Source organism: Nothoprocta perdicaria, unplaced genomic scaffold (genome assembly GCF_003342845.1).
Source record: "Nothoprocta perdicaria isolate Ctin4 unplaced genomic scaffold, notPer1 scaffold_343, whole genome shotgun sequence".
In the NCBI taxonomy this organism is placed as follows: Eukaryota; Metazoa; Chordata; class Aves; order Tinamiformes; family Tinamidae; genus Nothoprocta; species Nothoprocta perdicaria.
Genome location: NW_020455581.1, coordinates 56,258 through 78,288, shown reverse-complemented (window position 1 = coordinate 78,288; position 22,031 = coordinate 56,258). Strand labels below are relative to the sequence as shown.

Genomic DNA, 22,031 nt, shown 5'->3' with positions numbered 1-22,031 from the left:
CATAAGCTATGTTTTAAACTATAGTTGGTAACCTGCCTTTGTTTATTGCCTTAGAATATGTCAAAATGGTATCCAAGTATTTTATTCAGTATTACCAAAAAGAGGATAATGTATTTRTTACTGTTCAAACAACAATTTTGGKCAAAGGGGTGCATTTTTAGGAGAGTTACATAACCTTGAGTTACATAACCTGTGCACATGCAGAGAAGTGTCATTGCCAGGTGGGGACAGACAAAGAGGAAGGAAGGTAAAAAGTAATTTCTAGAACTGACAAAAGTTCTTAGAGATCATGGTTTTTTGTCCAAATCCTTATACCTGTATTTTTATCTTTATTTCTTGACATATTCTTTCTTTTTCCTTCTTCTTCTCAGCTGAGTATTCCTTAGCTGAACTTCATTTTTAGCTCAGTCTTTCTCCTCTGTGCTTCAGTTGTGTTTTGACAGCTTGGCTCCCTGGCTGTTCCTTCTTGCAGGCATCCTGCAGGCGCCCTTGGCTGGCTGAGGGGGATGCGGCTCCGCGCTCAGGGTGTCCGGGAAGGCAGCAGAGGCCGCTCAGCTCCGCCAGCTCTTGGCGCTGCTGCTGCAGCCAGCACGAGGACAAATACAAAGGAAAAGGTGTGATTATTGTTAAGATATCTGTTGCTTTTCCTCCTGGCAGCCCCAGCACAATTTTGGGGTATATATACATAGTTCTCCACTTTCCAAACCACTCGCATTTGTTTTCTTTCATGTCCTGTAGCTAATGAAACTAGTCCGACGACTTGCAGATGGAGAAACACTGCGCACAATGTAAACTGTTTCAAGTTCCATTAAATACTTTTCTTATTTAAATGTGTTTTTTTTTTTTTTTATAGAATACTGTCTAGGAAGGATTTATGGTTTTTTGTTGTTGTTGTTAGTGGAAATAAAAGGATGAGTCATTACTGAACTCCTCGCAAAGAAACTGAGGGCAAAAAAGGAAACTGTTGCATTTACATAATCTGATAGATTTCTACAAAACTTCTGATATTTCAAATACGTTCTTCAAACTGTCATTATTCCCTTACCAATATATAACCAGGTAGATGGAGCCACCCACTATTTTCAGAGCAACACCTGCCAACACGCACAAACACTGTTCAACTTTCCCACCAAGCCCTTGAGAACAAGTCATTGTCTGAACTAGGCCGAGTGAGCTCTAATCAGCTGCAAACATGAAAAAAACCTTCAGCTCTTCTGCTTCAAAACTGCATATACTCATTCTGAAAGAACAAGTGAACCTAGAGTTAYGCTCAAGTACATGCACAGCTACATCACTCAATGAAGGAATCATAATTTCATCATGTGCATGGTTTCATGCCAGCCTCCAATAACATCTATCATGAGACAGATGCAACCTGAAACTGCCTACCATTCCASAAGACAACAAGCTGTAACACGATGTTCAACGTTACTTCATTCCTCTTCCTTTCACCTACCTCCCACCTGTTTCCTAAGGGAAGAGAAGGAGTAAGCACAGAAGAGAATGGTGAGAAGAGTTTTCWATTTGATATTGGGCAGCAAAAGGCAAAACAAGCATACTTAGCATAGGTATGAAGTGGCAAAAAGGTGACTGGAATCTAACAGTCCAGATAATCGGGCACTACYCAAAGCAAAAGCCAGTTAGCAGCTAAGGTGGAAGGATGTGATTATTCAACGCAGTTCATTTACTGTGGAGAATCACCAGCTCGGATCCCTGGAGACAAACCTGCCCTACCAATGCTCCTCTCCCCACGTTACGGCAAGGAATGCAGAAAAGGGAGAGCAGTGGAAATTTTGTGCTTTCGTTGCATAAACCTACGCCTACTGAGTGTGCAAGTGAAACACTTGCACTCCAGATGGAGCTTCACCAGCAGAGAAAAAGATTTTAATCATCTCCTCAGAGGCCACACTCTTCCCAGGCAGGCCACAACAGCTTTCTCTATCAAAAGGACCCCCACGTTCAGCCAGGCCCCTCACGTGCTCCTGCATCCAGCTGCTCCCCAGCCAGCTGGCTCCCAGCCTGTGCTGGTGCCTGCGGTTGCTCCTCCTCAGGTGCAGGATTCTGCATCTGCCCTTGCAGCGCTTCCCTCCCTGCCTCCTCCAGCCTGCTGAAGGCTCTGYGCAGGACAGCACAGCCATATGGTGCACCAGCCACTTCTCCCAGTTTTCTAAAGACCATCAATATTTGTCATGACYGTCTGGAGCAAAACTTACCAAGAAAACCTAGCCAACCAGGAACTGCAGCGAAGAAGCAAGCATAAAATCTAGAATAAAGTTAATTTCTGTTAATACTGCATGTTATCAGTGTAGCACATGGCTGTCCTGAACATGCTTTATAATTCCACAGAAAGCCTTGAGTAAGCGTTTCACATTCTTGAAAAGTACCTACAATTAAGCGACCCAGAAGCGGGTGATAAATGCAAGTAAACTTCAGCTACGCCTTGAGGGGGAGGCTGCACTGACAAAAGAGAGCTGGATACATATTTTGTATAAAAGCACACAGGCGCTCTCTACAAACCACACAATCCCAGACATGCTACAAATCACAGAGGTCCAACCGTGCAASGAGATGCTGCCTTCAAATTGGTTTCAGTGCTAATCAAGACAGAGCAATTCCTCACAATTCCTTGGGTTCCAGACAGTCAGGATGCGCGGAGAGCAAGCCCACAAATCCCAGGCCTCTGCCCTGCCACAGTCATAAGAGCCAACCTTGTCCTGGGCAAATCATCTTCAAGGCGTGTGTCTTGCACCTACATGGTAAGTTGGTCTTGCACTTTGATGGTTCCATTCCTCATTTGAAGACTCCTCCTTATACAGCTTCTATCGGCAAAAAAAATATTTCTCCTTCTGTAASAGATACATTCATGAGATGTTCACCTTTACTGGTAGCAGTAAAATTCCAAACTGATGRTCCTTACTTCTTTCCAGTCTATTTTTTTGCTATAAAAAGTGCATGCTATAATAATGAAGTGTGTTTACGTCACCAAATAAAGAAATAATCACAGTAAGAGCACCTTCCCACAACTATAACTAGACTGACAATTTTCAGCTTTAGTATCCAAGCATCCTTTTGAACACAGTGTTTAGGTGAGCACTGTTTTGTAACCTGGAACTTTGCAACCATTTAAAACCTAAAAATTAAGTTAAATTCTAGATGCCACAAAATGAGACAGAATAGCCTTGAGAGGCATAAGGAGTCCAAGTATGTGGCTGTTCTTCCAAGCCTCTGCAGTGACACTGCCTCTAAGTAGCCTATAAATATCTATGCCTTTAGCTTTCCAAAGAATAAAATAAACAGGTATTTCCCTCACTTCTCACATCTTTTACTAAAGTTAAAGTTTGAAGTACTTAAATACTTCAAACAAAAATGTTGTTTAAACAGAGAGATCTCAAGGACAGCACGATTTGCAGAAACAGTTCAAACTGGCAGAGTACAGAAAAAAAAAAGCATTCAGGCTGTATTGTGTGTAGAGGTTTTATGAAATTAGTATGTGTAATGCAACAGATATTAGCATCTTCTATGTCTTATTTCTAAAGGCATGTATGTGGTTCTCTATACTAGAGATGAAAATTTTTGTATGCATTTAAGAAACCTTCCATAAATATCCCGTGTCTCTCTGCAGCAGTTGCATATGCATTAAAAGCCACTCTCAAACTGATGCTGCCCACACAGCACCATTAGTCATTTAATCCAGAAAAGGTRTTTTGAAAGAGGGGTCCAAAAGTATCTTTATATCACTAGTTAGAAGTGAGAGCTGGCCAAAGTCAGAAAAGTCACACTTGTTGTCATAGCTTTAACTTCTCTTTCCTTACAAGCAGTCAAAGAAAACGGACTGTGACCATGACTGTGACCACGTGTGCTGGGTAGCTAAGGGAGTGAGATTTCAAACTCGGAATTATTCTTTCCAAAAGGTTCTAAGTTTCTATGAAGAACCACTCAGAACAACAACAGTTCTGGGATCTCAAAAGTTACCTCAGAACTTGCTGACTTTCATGCTTTCAGCTTGGCAATCTCCCCACTCCAGCAACAGCTTCATGCCCCGAGACCCCAAACTCGGCCACTGCTGCCTGGCCTGGCTGCCCCTACTAGCTTCAACTTACGTGGTGCTTGGGATCCCAAGCCACAGGGGAGGCTACTGGAGTGCTCTGAGGCCATGCCAATGTGCTTCCCATCTACATCCCTCTCCAATTCCTGACCTTTGGAATTTCTGTTGAGATACATCAGCCCCCTCGGGCATTTAAACCGCACAGGAACATCCTCTGCTCAGCCCAGGCTGCTCTGCAATCAGCCCAGAGTCATTYGACTCAGCTCCTGGGGGCTGCCTGTATGGAATAGAATGGAAATTTCTATTTATGCCTTGTTTTTTTCGTTTTAGTTTTCCTTATTTCTTTCCCATGTGCATTAATGTTGAATCAATCTGGAGTTATCTCTGTTTAAAGATAAGCTTTATGGTATTTCTTCCCCAATGCACAAACATCAATCTACAGGAATTTCTTTGAGCACCAAATACTGGAGACACAAAATGCACACTAAGAATTACGTGTGCTTAAAGCTTTTGTTTGTTTTTGCCATGGTAATTATTTTTCTTCCAACTATATACAGTAAAACTGAATTAAGACCAAATGATAAAAATYTCATACTCAAGGCAGCTTCCCCTCTGCACAGCATGAAATTCAATCACCTGTAGTTTCAAAATAATAGGTTGCTTTTCATAATTTCCCTACACTTAAACTTGCATAGCGAAATAATTTGTAAATTAAATTGTCATCAAGGGAATTCTCTAAATATTCAGACTAGGGATTTGCTACAATTTCTTGTCTGTGCCCCTAATTACCTGCTGAAATCTCACCAGATGAGCACTTTCCAGTTGTTTATTTTTCTCTCCTCCCTGGTTTCCCTAACCTTAAAAAAGAAGAAAGCAACAAGGGAAAATATAGGCACAACCCTTCTCTCACTTCTGTTTATTTTTTCCTGTTGCTATTTCAGGTTTGACACAGGTGCTGTGGGCTAATGAGAAAGCGAGGAGTTGAGAGAATCCCCTCGCATCCCCAAACATGAACTTGTGATACTGAACAACAAAAATTGTGCAAACTGATAGAGAATCCCTTTAGTACAGCAACATTTGATCTGTCTCTGAGATTTCCATAAYTTGCTGTGGCTGCTAAGCAACAAATTCAATATGATTTGGTGTATTTGAATGCATTATTCCTCCTACTGCTCTTCTGACTGAAAAACACAGTTATAAAAGGCTGCTGTCACAGAGCAGCGAGGCCAGGAGAGACCTCACACTTGAGCACATCTCCTAACTGTGCGCAAACGCACGCGTTCCTGCTTGCCCTGCAGTAAAAGTGAGGAAATAGAGAGATCCTCATGTCTTATTTGTGGAGTCACCACTGTTTGCATTGCCATGATTCCTGCAGGGATCACAATTGTGTCTGAACTCTTTAGCTCACGGCAAAATAACAGGGAAAATAGGTATAAATAACCCCACGTGGGGCTCTCTACAATCCACTAGCATCCTGGGAATCCATCGTTCCAGGCAAAGGCTATGGAAGTGGAAAAGAGCAGGGAAACCACAGGCTTCTGCCTTGCAAGCTGCAGCCACTACAGAGGGAGAAAGAGGTTTCTCCCAGCTCCAACAGGGATGATCCCAATCTGCACTACTCCAGGTTAACCCACAAAATGAAGCTGGGAAACAGCTTTCCAGCTGGAACACCCAGCTTCACTTCACATCAGCCCTAGAGCAAATGTGTTAGAGCCGAGCTTAAACACAGTAATTGCCCTGGGCTTGCCCTGCTCCCTGCCTCCTGCCTCTGCTCCTTACCTCTGCACTGCCTGAATATGGGCAATTTAAGAGTTAATCTTGCAGCCTTAACTGGCAAAACAGGAGCAGAAAYATCAGAAATAGGCAGCCCAAGAACACTGTATTTCTGTACACTTCAATTTTTCTGTTTTCCCACACAGAAACCATCCGTTGCATTCTTGATCTGTCTCATTAACTTTCCGTGCACTCACTGTTCAAATTATTTGCTATTAACCATCCTATTACTAGACGAGCATTAACCCATGTAACAACTCTATGAAAAATACCCCTCTATTTGCCTATATCATTATGACAAATACTTTTTAATTTCAGCTGCAGTGTGTGTATATATATATGTATACATACACAGACACACACATTAAAAGAGATTGAGCTGTTCAGAAAAACCCTCAACAGTGGGGTTYTTTTCCCCAAATTTTAATGAGCAGAGTAACAAATAAAGATTAACTCTTTCACACACAAATTTACCAGACCTCATCCCTTCACCACCCAAGCGAGTCTTCCCGTTCAAATCACGCCTTCAAAAGAAASACTTAAAAGGTAAAAGTGGTAATAAAGTGGTGATTGTATTTGACCTCACTGTTTATGTAAAGAAAATCCCAATGTTAACTATATTAATCAAAACAAAGTATGTCCATCTTTCTTGAAATACATGATAATAAAGTGGGTTTTACTGTAGACTGGATGTAGTTCTGCATGAATTCTTTTTGGCTTGTTTTAGTATTTTTAGAGGACAAGTAAGTTTGCATAGAACCTAAAAAGACAGAAAATTACTAGATATTGTTACATTAAATTATAACTTCAAAATTCTAAACTTTTGGTAGCATATTATTACCAAAGAAAAAGTTTACCCCAAAGAAGGGCAAAGGGGCTTTGAAGATTCGACTGATTTTCCTTCCCCGAAGGAAAGGCCTGTAGCCTTTACTGCACAGCTCATACACAACACTAATTATCAGAAAAGCTTCTAAGAATTATTTTGAAAAAGCAGAAGAGTTTCACATGAACAGTGCTACAGGAAATGGTAATTTAATTTGATAGTTTCACTAACTAGTGAACTGCTCTAATTCAAATTAAACACTTCCCTGTTATTTACAGATTATATTTATGTTTTCCCATTATTACCTTTAAAGAATACAGCTCATCAGTTATCTATTAGRGGGAATTACTTTTTAAGTGAAATCTCAAAATGTAAAGTTAATCAYAGACAGTCTTAACTATAAATTAACACAGTTCACACATGAACTAAATATCTCTCTTCCAAGCTCATCTGGACAAAAGCTCAGACCTGAACTTTTAGGAACTTCTCCTAAAATAACTCAACTACTTGAGGTTAGAAAATTAGGCTGTTCCCCTATTTTGCAGGTGACAGCGCAAACGCCAAAACAGCAAAGTACTTCAGACACAGAATATGCAATGCAGTTACCAATGATGCTTCTAAAAACTCAGAAAACTATAAACTTTTTTTTTGTGGCAGACACGAGAGAAAATGTGGAATTGCTCTGCTTCAAACCCCACTTTTTTTTTTAGACTATCCACATACCGTATAGCCATTTTCTCACTTTTCCTTCAAAGAAACCATTAACTCTTGAGTTCAAATCTCTGACTTTGCACATTATACCCTGTAGGTACAGACGAGCTTATAAAATTAATTTCTTCTAATTTAAGCAGTTCAACAGATCTGGAAAACCTCAACGTCCGTATAGCTACAACAATGCTATYGAATGTGTGAAGCTGAAAATACCTGACGTGCACCAGATCGAGCACACACTACAGAAGACAGGGACGTTCTGACCACGCTTATGACACCTTCTGAAAAGCAAATCTGTTAAAAAAAAAAAGTCCTTCTGATGGGCATAACTAAATCTCGTCTACATTTTATGGAAAAACTATAGACTGAACATAATCGCGCTTAATTATTTTTCATTTAAGAAGCCTACCAAAAAGTAGGCTTTTTCTTGCATACAAAAGGCACCCTCCTAACCCAATTCCATTATTTCTAAATCACAGGGAGGGAATCTACACCTTCATACGCAGAATGCTGAAGATGTAACTTGAATTTGACCTTTTTGTTTTCCATTCTGTTACATCGAAAGGCTAAGTTTCTCTGCTGGAATGCTCCAGATAAAACTCTCTGTGCCAGGGCCACCCCACCTCCTTTGGATCGCCCTGGGTAAAGCGATGGAGGAAGAAAAGCAAGGACTGTTCTTACAAAGTGCTTAGAGTCCAACACCACCCTACTATCAATCCTGGGTAAAGAGTGCTAACAAAACCCTCTTGATGATGTGTAGAAGTTACAGAATTACAGAGAAGTTCCATCTGCATGTGAGGAAGAACTTCTTCCCTGTGAGGGTCACAGAGGCCTGGAACAGGCTGCCCAGGGAGGTTGTGGAGTCTCCTTAATATATATCCAGACATATTTTGTTTGWTTCTTTTCCCCCCTGTTCTCTAAGCTAGAAATCCAAAAACACCCATCTTGGAAGACTCATCTTTCAAGATGGTCGGGGTGTTTTTCTCTTTGATGTCTTTTTGTTTCCTAGGTCTTCTCCAGATTGACATAGACAGTTGGCACAGCTGCACAGAACCTCCAGCTCCAACCCTTCAGTTTTAAAAGGTAAAAATGCATGTGTGTGTATATATATAGGTATAAAAAGAATATATGATACACACATATAACAAAAATAATGTGGATGCTTAGCAACTTGAAGAGTGGGTGACATGGAATTTTCCAAAGTTTGGGAAGAAGTCCAAGGAGGTAGATGAGCCCCACAGGGGGTGGTAGACAAGTCCTGCTGAGAGGCTCTTGGGGGTTGCAATGGACATGAAGCTGGCAACGGGTGAGGAGCGCTTTCCTGGGGCAAATAAGGCAAGGAACACATAGGGACAGAGACAAACAGAGCAAGGAAAGCTACTGGCATTCAAGTAACTGGCAATAACCAGAATATTATGTCCAGGCTTTTGGCTCTCATTTCAAGAAGGATGTTAAGAAACTGTAAGAGGGTCCCCAAGGATGGTGAGGGACCTAGAACAGCCTCTGGAGAGGCTGAGCTGAGCAGGAGGCTGGACCATGTACTCCACAGAGCTCCCTTCTAGCCAGCAGCTCTAGGATTTAACAAGAAGACTGTAAAACATTAAGGGATTAAAATGAATTAAAACAGAAGGAACATGGTGGAATGCACAAAAAAAAAGAACCTGATTTTCCTCTGATAATTATGAATTTTAAGATTATTTCCCCTACAAAAAAAAAAGTAGTATTCAGTACAAAATAAAATGGGAAGGAATTCTGGCATTATCATCTAAATAAAACACATCCTTTCACCTGAACCAACAAAGAAATGATCTAAACGAAACCAATGGTGGGTCTATGTTAAAATCTGAGGCCTTCACCCATTCAGCTTCCCCAATCCACTTACACTTGTACAAAACCCCTGATGCTTTTGAAATTAACAATCCCAACTTCCATAATGTCAGAAGTGCAGCAAAATATATGGAAAGAATTCTTGGTGAAATTTTGCATGAAATGGCAATGAATACTTGGGCAATAATTTAAGAACTCCTTTTTGAAGGAGCACAGAGAGAATTCCTGCAGCTTCTTTCCCCCTGCCGCCCCAGCCATGCAGGAACAACGGTTTGAGAAACATCGGAAAATTAGTCCAGGTTAAAACAAGCATAACAAAGYCCTGCCTTAGCACCCTAATCCACATTATTATAACCATAAAACTCCAGGGTGACATGAAGAGAAAAACTATCAGCAGGGGCTGCTTAATGAAATCTCTACCATAAGAAATTCTTAGCAACCTGCAGTCTTGCACGCGCGTTTCTGAAAATTGGCCGAGCCTGCAGAACATTTTACACCCATTTAAGATCCCTTTCTTTTCAAAATACAAAAATAGGAGAAACAGAAAGACAGGATTCCTGTCACCAGTTCACAGCACCAACAAGGCAAGAATTTTATACAGAATGATGGCAGCCTAAGAACTCCAGGTAGCAGGTTAGTATCTTTGTTATTGGCTTGCTGCTTCTTCTACATTCAGTCTTCAGTCACATTTGCTCCCAATTATATTTAAAAATGGGATTTTATTTCCTGTGAGGTTTTTTTCCTTCCTCTTACTGCTTTCCTCCGTATCTTCTCAAACGTACATGCCAGAGATTTCTTCCAAAGTTCCTTCATCTTTTCCTTGTAAACAGCTTCTCTTCACATGAGATTTATCCTTCTCTCTCCTTTTTGATCTCCCAGATTCCCTTCCTCCTCCTACACATTCTAGCCACCATCCCACACACTTCAGCCCTTCCCTGTGCACAGCAGCCTAGCAGTACACAACACATCCTCAAAGAAGTCCTGAAGAGTATTAAAACCATCATCAAATGTCAAGGCCTTAAATGAGTAATTTAAGAGAAAAAAAGGTAATTTAAAAAATTCATCTTTTCTAAAGGAAAAGATCTAGCAACAAATCTGCCTGTAACTGGAAGGGGGGGAGATTTTGAGATATTCTCTAGTCTGATTTCTTCAACATTTCCTAATAACTACTGCCAAGGGAAGGACAACCCTGGCAAGCAAGCAGACATTACGCTGCATTTCACTGGAAGAATTACGTATTCTCTGTGCAAAGCACAAGGATGTTGAAAGCAAGACAACACTGCATCCAAAACATCCCCGCCGACACACAAGGGGAGAAGGTGATGAGTGGAGAGCTCACTTGGTACATCATCTTGGCAGATCTCAAGAGTGTATTTTATTTTGAAAGCGTGGCTGATTCCAAAGGCAGGAATACTTTAAAATTTGTTTCCCAAGATGCCCATATAAATTACAAGTTGTAGGGTAATTTAGCAATATGCAGAGAASAAAAAAAAAAGACTATTACTGCAGACAAAAACAGCCCTCAAGGTTTCCTTTAATTCAGCAGCAGAGCTTCAGAGCTTTTAGGACTCACTTGGGAACCTGAGCAACTTCTTCCAGATCATCATCGCCTCACRCGGTTCTGCAGCCGCTCACTCTTCTTCCTGCTAATTTCCTCCAGGTCTCCACACTGTATTTTTTACCTGACAAATCTTATTGCTTGTTACCTATTTCCTCTCATTTTAAGGCAATAATAGAATTAAATGAAATTTTTACTTTCTTTAATTCAGTAATACTGTTGCTTGGGCTCCTAACAGAGCAGGGGAGCTTTAAAAATYCTGGTTGGCTTCTATTATTGTAACTACAGAAGCTAAGAGCAGTTAAATGGCATCTAATTTTTTTTCTGTGAACAGTTACACAGAAACCCATTAGGATTTAGCATACACATCATCCATCTTCAGAGGTGACTGGATTTCTCTGTGCCTGTTTCTTTATTCTCTTAAAAAAAAAAACTTGAAATTTTTGCTTTATTCTGCTTTAGCTGCCTAGAATTCTAACAGAAACACAACCAGAATTTGATAATAATAACTGCAAAGTGTTGTTTAGAGGGGTATGTTTTCAAACTGTAGGCAGGTAAGCACAAATGTATTGAATTAGTTGAAAAACTCTTCTAAGAAAGCTTTTCATAGTGCAATGTAAAGAAAAATAAAGAATATATAYAAGGAGGGGTTAACAAGAAAAATATGAGCAATTTAAATCAGTAAAATTTTAAATAGCTAACAAAAGGAAGTCAAGATTTCTAAATTTTACCAMGTTCTTATTCTAGTTAAGAAAATTGTTTATTGCCTTTGCAGTCTATAATKTAATGATCAAAATATCATTTTTCCATCCTCCTGGCCTTGCTATGTACTTCCAACCTTTAGTTTAAAATTTAATTRCTATTAAAAGTACTCTTTTTCAATTATATAATTATAATGAACTGTAAATTACAAAAAACACAGTAGCACATCTTACTAGCAATCTTCACTTAAATATATTTGAAAAAGTGATAAGCCTCACGTTGCTTTGATATATTTAACTAGAGATGGAGAGAAAAATAGGTATTACAATTTACAACAATTGGTATTTTTCCTTCTTTTCAAGCAAAATGTTTAATTTTCAACTCATTGTTTCAGCTCTTACAATGCTTAAGTCATCTTCCATATACTCACATGGAAGCATTAAAGTCTACTGCCAACGTAAACAACCATACCCTGATATCTGCTGCAAATTTGCAACTGGAATAAATTTCCCTTGCTTAGACTTGTGTTTGGTAGCTACACAGTAAAATGTCATCATTTCTATTTACCAACAACCAGACGAAGTTGAACTGAGGTTAACTTTAAATGAATTTACCATGCAACAAAAAAAGCAAAGAGAGCTGTGAACAGCAACCGACTCCRCAGCTTCAGCCATTGTCTCTTGCTCAAATTAGACTCTTCCTCAACAAATTAGGTAGAATAAGTTAATAGAAAAGGGTGCTTTTCTAGAGAGAACTATGAGCAGAGAAWAAGAAAATAATCAGGAAACAAATAAAACGCTTATTTGTAGTTTCKATCTGGCAAATCTGTCCATCCGTTCTATAAAAGAGGCAAGGACAGTATATTAGAGCAGTAGCAACTGCAAAGAAGAGTTTACCTTGCTGCARTGCTTATACTTTCTAAACAAAAAAAGCCAGAAATGAATGTTGTGTGAATGCTGACTGGAAGAGGCTATAAATTTGCTTCATGACCCGGCCTGGTCACTTTGTGCCCTGTTACTCTGTACTTCTAACACCRGCTGTTGTCTTTCTTTTATAGCAGGCTTCAAAAAAAAAAAAAAAATCCCACTAAGAAAATTAGACCCCTGAGAACACACAGCAGAACTTCAGGAGCTGTTTAATGGCCCGATGAACACAAMTACAAGCCCAAGCAGTAACGTGCATGGCAGAGGTCAGCAAGGCACGAACCCAAGTGTTGGCTTCTATTAGTTTCTAAGCCCTGAGGCAAAAAACGTTACACAGGAGGTAACCTACAAACTCCACCTTATCTATTATCCAGGCCACACTGGAGAAGTTTGAATGGCCATGGATGGCAAATCTCTGAGATGCGGGGGAAGGAAATATGAGGTGATATTCTGTAAGGGGAGCTCATCCCTATGCTTTGGAGAAGCTCCTTTCCCACTGTGGGCGAGCGTGGACCTGCTGCATCCCCTGTGCACATACACACCAAGAGGGGCGAYGGACAAACCAAACCTGTGCGTCTCAATCTGCAGTAAACTGACCTGAAAACAGCTGCTTTAAGAGGCTGCTTCTGTTTGTGCTATCACTGGCTACCTGAAGAAAGCACAGGTTTATAGCAGAATGCCAGATTTGGGGAGAAGCAATTAAGGAGATGGGGCACTACAAAGGAAAGGCAACACTGAGAGCGCCGGTTGTTTCGTGCTGCATTTGCAGGAGTAAATTCCCTCTGTGAAATCACCTGCCACTGCAGCAAGAAAAGTAGGGAGCAAACCAGCATTTATGGAGGAGGTGCCACATTTAACACGCTGAAAGTGGTGCGACATGTCCAGGAAAGAGCTTTCTGGGGCTACAGCGTGGGCGAGAAAGAGAGGATTGTAGCCACAGAGGAAATACAACTCCACAGTCCAACAATCCRGATTTCTACACCAGAGATACGCCGGTTACTGCTCACTTCCATGGTTACTGTCTCCAAACAGCATTCAGCGTTATCAACATGCAGTAAAGCAAACCACGTCTATCCAAGGTGCAYCCAACAACTTTGTTTCGCTCCACATTGACTATTGGGAAAAAGGGAAAAATCAGTATTTCAAGTGGTAGCAGAGGGACTGAAACACATCACATACTGAACAGAACCGCAAGACACTATTTTTTCTTTATACTCATWTGATAAGCCAGTAAGTTAAATATAAGTTAAACACAGCTATTTTAACTAAAGTGATAAATTCTGAATGAAGTGACCTTTGGATTTTCACACTCATTGAGGGAAACTTCCTATTTACTATCAGCTATTTGAGTGAATTTGCCAAGYATTGCTGGCTCTACATTCAGTACCTGAATTCCCACAACGCTAACCAAACCTACCAAGACTCACCACTACTGTATATGGGAAAGCTTAGCCCTTGTTCCATACATTCAGAGGACATTTGCCAGAGCCCAACTAGCACAACTAAAACATGTAGGTGGTTGAGTTTGCCCAGGGCAAGCCTCTCCACCACATGAATACCTACCAAACACCTGATACTATCTCTGTGTTGCCACACTAGAGAGATGCAGGGCCAGATTATTTCTCACCGCAACATCCCTAAATCGTGTAACGCAGTTATCCAAGCTGTGTAGCAGGAATGGGACTCRCTTAGATTGCTTCTTTATGGGAATGGTTTTGCTATTCACCGAATTCTCTAGAACAATGACACAGAGGACATGGGGTCCATCCATGCGATAGGGCAAAAGTCCGGAAGTATTTGAAGTACAAAGCTTTTCTCTCCACCTTCAGATTATTCTACTAGAAACCTCCTAAAAAGTCCCATTTTAGGGCAACACGAGTTATTAAGCGACCCGTTTACTGAGGGAACACTCCAAGGCATAGGCAAAGAAGGAGTTCAGTTGTACACAAAGTCAGAGATAAAAAAAATTTAGACCAACCAAAGAAAATACATTTATGAAGACATCCCATCATAGGAGCGTGCTGATCCTCCAAAACGTACCTGAATAAATGGTACGAGGAAAGATTGAGGAGGGCTGGGATTGCTCAAGCTGGAGAAGGGAAGGCACCCATGTCAGGGGGAGGGCACCAGTATTACAAATATCTGATCAGAGGGTGTCCAGAGGATGGGGTAGATTGTCCTTAGTGGTGCTCAGTGACAGGGCGAGCAGCACTGGACACAAATGGAAATACAGGAAATTCTACTTGCGCACAGGGAAACACTTCTCCACATGAGGGTGGCTGAATACTGGGACAGGTCATCCAGAGAAGTGCTGCAGTCTCCTTCCTTGGGGATGCTCAAAATCTGCCATGATCCCAGGCAAACCTGCTCTAGACGACCCTGCTTGAGCGGGAGGGCCAGACTGATCTGCAGAGGCCACTTTCAGCTCCAATCGTTCTGTGATTCAAAATATCTAAGAGTTTATAAAAACAAATGTGATRGATCTTAATACTCATTCGCACCTACTTCAGTTGCAATAGGAAGTTTGGTTTACRGGTCATCAGGTAAGGTGTGCGGAGCTGTAAGACTTCCTTTTCTCCTTCAAGGTAATTTCACCACCACCAAGTATTGCATGATCAGTGCCGGTGCAGTAACAATTTATATAGTTAAGTCCCACTCTGAACTTTCCTGCACATCAGTTAGATCACTATGCAGAACAATCACAAACCAAGTCCTGAGTTCGAAGAAATTAAAATTTATCATCCTGGACTTTTGGAGAGTAGGCTCAGGTCTGGAATATAATGAATGCTACAATTCTTCTTCAAGTAAAAAAAAAATAATGCGAACAAATGCTCCCTTTCCAAGATAAAAACATTAAACTTTCTCTGCAAGAGAATCCTTTTTCACAATTAGAATGGGGCGGGGGGGAGGCAGTGTTAGACAGACTAGCCACATACAATAAGCCCCAATACCCGACTTTAGKTTTTTTTTGAAATCATAATTAGTGGAAAAGATGCTTTGGGACTGAATTGCACAGAATTTCTTCYGATATCATTAAACTTTCTGAGGTAATTTTCCTGGAAGTTAATTCTCTGCTTACTCTGATAGACCACTCGGGCTAGCTAGAAGCACAGAATGTGTTTAACTGCCTCAACTGAGGATGTGGACAGGACTGTAACAGCCACACTTAAAATTCTAGAGACCAACAAATGGTCTTGAATTTTCAAGATGGAATAATGTCAATTCATTAGATAAAACCATTCCTCAGCCGCAGTCCAATCCATACAAGACTGAATACTTGTATGGGTATTTTCACAAGAGCAAATTCAGACCAAGTTGCAATGACAAAGACATCCATTACCACGTATAGAGTAGCCATGACTACCTATTATTTCTCCTGCATTTTCTGAGATTTCCTTCTCCTGCAATGAAGATCACAGAATCACAGAACATCTGAGGTTAGCAGGCACCTCAGGAGATCATATATTCCCATTCCCTTGCTCAAAGCAAGAACAACTAGAGCAGGCTGCTTAGGGTATTATGATATAAAGCATCACTACCTTATATCATTTTGACCCACATCATCATCCCGAATGTGCTCAGAGGTAAAAGACCCTGGGCTATCAAAACACAAACAGAAACCTCTTCTAGAAATACAATTGGCAAACTTGATTTTGGCGAGTCCTTAGTCAKTGCCTTAGAGGTGGCAGTCAAGTGGTGCTGGGCAAGCCACTCTAATACAGCACTGGCATCATGAGCATTGCCAGGAAAAGCAAACACCTCAGCATCTGTTTTTCTTCCAATTTTCCATAGCAGCCCTCTACTACACTGCGCTGACACTGAATGACAAGTTTAATGCAAAGGATTAATGCAAAGGATCTCTCCCAGAAAGGATCCCTTGTGGCACCCCTCTGTTAGTCTACAAGGCCATCTGGGTTGACCTAACAAGGTTTCTCCTAAAACACTGATTTTCATCATTTCTGTGTCCAGACTGGCCACCCCTCATGCCCCTCAGCCATTACCACAGACAACACATCATGACTGGAGCTTCTCTGCTACCAATTTTGGCTGTCCGACTCCATATAAAACAAAAATTAATTGGAATAACCATGCAGACAATGACTCCAAAGACCAGAAAAYCAAGCAACTGCTACAGAGAAAGAAGACAACATCTCAATCCAATGAAAATTTATTTCTTTGAATATTTTGAATCTTCTTGAATTTTATTAATCTTCTATTTCTTTATTTCTTTTATCTCTGTTGAGAAGGAGAAGTTCAAAGTTCAAAAAAAAAGAGCAGGGACTTTAAGCTAGGTCTTGTGTATTCAAGGAAAATAGTCTAACACTGGATAAAAGATAACATGTAGAGATAAAAACAGGTATTTTGGAGTGCAAGGAGACAAAAACTATTTTTTCTCATATTCACCTTTTCTTGCAAAAACGTCTTGCTTCAGTAAACTGACATTTTCTGAATGTAACCTTTCTTTTCTATTTGTTACTATAATGCATAATTTCACATGTATTTTATAGCTTCCAACCTTGCATTTTGTAAATCAGCTATTCTTCATTTCCTTCAGTAAATAATTCCAATCTTTCCAAATCCTTGAAAACTTTATCATACCCTTYGGCTCAAATTCTCTACAATACTGCGATTTTCTGATCAATAGCCAACTTGAAYACCAGATGAGAATTAAGAAACTTGTCGAGAACAGCACTGCACTCTCTATACCAAGCTGTAATCAYAGGTGATTTAAAAAAAGGGAATTGAGTAACTAGACCACTTATCTATCTGGAGCGATGCCCACGTTCTCATTATATTGCTACTGCTTAGTTAGAATCTTAAGACACACAAATGGTGTCTTATTTTTTGCCTCCGTACCAGTTTTGCATATATCAACATTCAGCCTTTCCTGTCACCCTTTTGCTGTTCCATATAGCTCACTTGCATTTCTCTTACGACCTTCCTAGCATTTCTGAATTTAATCAATTTTCATTCCTCAGTAAGTGCTGCTGCTTTAGAAATCACTTTCTACAGATGCTTAATATTAAATATTACAAAGCTCCCTATTTAAAATAAAACTTTAAGCCTACTACTGCTTAACATTCATTTCTGTTATTTCCTCGCAAGAATTTAGTGACCTGTAACAATATTTTACCTTTTGTCCCATGGTTTATTTGATTGCTCAGCCTATGGCTTGTTTAATTGCCATCTGTGACAAATCTTACCATCTTTAAAAATTTGAATATGTAAATAATTAGAAGCGCATCTGTTTTGCTATTATTGCAAGCCAAAACCCCAGCAGATTAATCTAGGAGAAAKAAAATCTTCCTTGACAAAGTAGTAAATTAAACTAGTACTACCAGTTAGTACCACTAAGTACCATTAGTCTCCATTGTCACTGTGCATTTCTGCCTACAAGCAGTTGCAGCTCTAAGGGCAAGTATTATGTGCAGAGGTTTATTTTTCTTTAAGAGCACTCAGGCTCACTTGAACAATTTTTAGACATATTTCCTAGACAAACAGAACATAGGTCACTTGTAGAATACTTGTCAAAAGTTCCCCTTCAAAAACTTTAAATATCTACCAACCAACTTATACCAAATTTGTCTCAAGTACAAAGTTCTCCAAATCTGTGAAAACATGAGGCCAGATAGAGAAGAGAGATTCTATTAACACTGCCAGTAAATAAACGCAGCAGCTTACCAATACAACAGGGAAAAAGAAAAAAAAAAAAAAAAAAAAGGGAAATGAACAATACAAACGTTCTATCTATATAAAATTTTAATAGATTTTAATACCTTTGATTAGCTGACAAAAGAGAATAAACCCTGGATTAAGAATTGATTCCTCTTTTCCCGTAAGTTTTAAGTGTCCGTTAGGATCCTCTTAATAAGCTAGTTCTGTATGGATTCTCTGATGTCTGAAGATTAAATTCATGTTGCAACCACAATATCTAATTAACAACCAGTCAGGAACAAGGCATAAACACAAACTATGCATTATTTCTGCTATTTATTAAGCAACTTGTTAAAATATAACTACATTTCCTATTATCTACAACTTTGTTATATTAAATGAGCTGACACACACATCAGAGCAGCAAAAGCTGAAATTTCATTCAGTTCTCCCTCAAAATAAGCTTCTATATCAATAAACCCATTTTTATAAATGTATATACCTTTAATTGTATTTTCTATATTTTAACCGATTTAAAATCATTCAGGGGATTAAGAAACACAATATTAAACAATTTCTAATTGTACTAGTTTATTTTCCTGGAAGTCTAGAATTAATGTCGCGCTGCCTCTCTGTTAAGTCCTTCATTCAGCAATTAGATTATTCAGAATTCAGAAATTTAAGTCCTGATCTCGTGAGAGGCAGCTTACGGCAACTGCACGAGCACTCGAGCCATTGCAGCGAGTTGCACGGAGCGCTTCCCACCTCCGGGGACGGGGAAGACGCATAATTTTTCTTTGTCTGTTTGCAAAGTCATTTGAAGTCAGAATGATGGTCTAAAGAGCTGCTTCCCAGCCTTATTCCCTATCTGCTTTCTTTTGAAACCAGGTCCTGTAAACATGAAATTTATAGGCTGTAATCTGTGTTAGGCGTCATCAAGATCCCTCCCCATACTTAGAGGCAGATACCTTGAACTCCTATTGCAATCTGGCGCCTCGGTATCTTAGAGAATCTGGGCCACAGGCCCAAAAAAACCCAAAGCTAGAAAAGAAGTATCACCATCCTCACAGCAGTCACAGTCTGGGAGGTGAGGGAAAAGGCAGAGCATGAGCTACAGAAATGTGTTTTGCTCTCCCCTAACAGAGAATATCAAGATGCATCAGACAGGTACAGGCATAAGGTACAAAGTCCAATCTCAATGCCATAACCTGGTAAGACTTCCATCACAACCCCTGTTCTCAGCAGCCAAAAAGCACAGGAATAAAGCAAAACAGAACAAAACCCACTCATTTTCTTCCTAACTGGGTGCTTCCCATAGACAACCGAGCCTCATATTTTTGTTCAGTCCTCTGCTTGGTATTTATCTCAGGTTTTTTTTTCCTCCAACTGTAAATTTACAGATCAGATGAGATGTTAGTGCATATGCAAGCGGGCTGATTGTAGTTTAAACGTGCTATAAAAATTACAGAAAAGAAAGAAAACCAATGGTTCTGTAAGTAGCATCTTCTGCAGGGAAGCTATGGAAGAACTAATAAAGGAAAATGACAGAACATATTAAAAACAAAGGAAAACATTAGCCATCAGAGGAAAGAAAATACTGAAATTAAGAAAAAATATATGAAATTTTAATCCATTATTTCATGTCTTTTATCCCATCTTTTAAAGAAAATTGAGCTTGCATAGGATGCAGATTGGAGAGACAGCAAAGGGGATGTGTTCCCACACAACCTTGAACTTATTGCCTGATTTCAACTGAATTTGGCAGAAGGATGGAGGTCTCAAAGATAATCCCATATAAAACATTAAGTTCATGAAATTGAGCTGCTATGAGTGTCCTGGCCGAGGGAAAGGCTGCAACACACATTAAGATGTTAGATGATCCACAGAAGGAGGAGACTAGAAGTGCTCCTGGCAGGAAAAAATACCCCATTAGCATTTGCAATCATTCATGAGATGAAAAAAAAATGAAGTAAGGAGCAGCCACGGCTTCAAGCTTCTGCTGCTCAAGGAACTACTCTTAAAACAGTCCACATTTTTTCACCTGGGAGGAAAAARAAGAAATAGTGGTACTCGATATAGTATTCACCACCAGAAACAGTAACAAATGAGTGCTAAATGACCCTTTTTATATGCAAAAAGACTGTATAAAGGAGGACACTTTCATCTCCCTTTGGAGAAATAAGAGTCGAAGCGACTGCAAGAGGAAACAGCAGTAGAAAAGCTAAATGGAAAGAAAAGCTAGGAATCTCAAATGATTTTCCACCCACTACTTCAGGCTTTTTCATTCAGAACAGGTTTCATCTTCGCCCAAAACATATGTTTTGTAGACTCCGATTAAAGCAGAACAACATACTTGCAGTGTATAAGAATCAATGAGAAGGCTTCTTAAAAATCCAAATTAATCTCTTAATTTGCTTAATATCAAGGAACTCTTTCCTAAATTCACAAMTATTCTGTCAATAGTTGCTGTGCGATAAAATACTATTTATACACAAATGGCAAGCAGACTTTTTTTCCCCTCAATAAAATCTAGATTTTTAACRATCCACATACAGCACCTGTCTCTACTTCTTCCTAATTAAAGGACAGTGAAGTCAGCACCTCATATTAAGAGATCACATTTGAATGCATGCTAAAAAATAGACTGAGCTACATACAGTTGAAGCACATAGAAATTTTATTTAGTGAAACACTGCTCAGGTTATTCCATGGTTGCTTATATGCTACCCTCACGGCAGGAGAGAGGCACCTAATCTGCAAGTGGCTCCTAAAGGCTGCCCAACGACCAGATCTAAACCCTCAAATGATCAGGTGTTACTTACAAGCAATCTAGGCTATTCGGACACGGCACAGTTTAGGAAAAGCAGCAAGTCTGTCAATTCAACCCAGAGATTCRAGGATTATAAAGCAGAATAAAGACGTCGATTTAATCATTCTCTAAGCAAAATACTGTCAGCCGGTTGCGCAAACGGATCGGGAAATTTCTCACTTTTCGGGAAACGCTCCTTGCGACTCCACAGAGCGCCCCGGAGGTGCTCTCCAAGGAAACCCGGAGCACATTCCCAGGGAAGCGGCTAACAACTATCCGCAGCCAACGGCCCGACCACAGCAAGAGATCCATTTCCCACCTCAATAAGCTGGGATTCACATGGCCCGTCACGTAGCTTACCTTACACGTTCATCACCACGTATTTCAGACAAAAGAGCATGTTAGCATCCAAAATACCCATCAAACATGGTAGAGGGGCCAAAGAAAGGTCTTAGTGCTGGAAATGTGGGACACTCTGCCTAAAACCCTCGCTAAGTCTGACACACACGGACCRCAACCCTGACTCTAGTACACAAGGAGGTACACCTGTGCTTAATAATAACAATAATGAGGTCCAAGTGCAAGGCTTCGGTTGACCCCCAAAAAGGCAACGAAGCTTTATGTCGCCCTAGGCTTTATTCGAATAAAAAAAATGAAAAAATAAATTAAGAAACGTTGGAAGAATTCAAGTCATTCCACCTCCAGCTCCGCCACGGAGGTGGGAGCAGAGCAGAGGACGGTAAACGACGGCGTGAAGCACTTGGCTGGTGGGGGCTCGCTCCAAAGGGGAATCGTAATTGGAACGTCAACAAGGAGGGGAGCGGCGCAGCGCGGGGGCCGCCCCGGCTCGCCGCCGCCTCGGGCCCCGCGGCGGGCGGGCAGGCAGCCCGGGGCGCTCGGCAGCCGCCGCCCGGCCGCACAAAGGCGCGGCCGTTACCTCGCCCGCGCTCCCCGCCGCCTCGCACCCGCGCGCACCTGGCGGCCGCTGACGTCACCGCAACCGCCCCAACGGTCGCCCCCAGCCCCGGGGCGGCCCCGCACCTGGCGCGGTCCCTTTGTGCGGGCGGCCGCGGCCGGCGGCGCACGCAGGGAGGGGACGGGGCCGCGGGGTCCTGCCGGCCCCGGGGGCACGGCGCGGAGCCGGGGCACTTACTCGGCAGCCCGCGCGTCGCGGCGGCCGCGCCTCACGGCACCTCCATGGCGCT

At 40.9% G+C, this 22,031-nt stretch overlaps 1 protein-coding gene across 1 annotated transcript in view; it reads right to left on the bottom strand.

The window, feature by feature from the left end:
- The window catches only part of WASF1 (WAS protein family member 1), a 71,859-nt gene extending 49,828 nt beyond the window's left edge, over positions 1-22,031 (bottom strand). The window contains exon 1 of the mRNA XM_026043965.1: positions 21,980-22,031. The gene's annotated coding sequence lies outside the window, so the exon portion shown is untranslated. The remainder of the gene's footprint in view (positions 1-21,979) is intronic.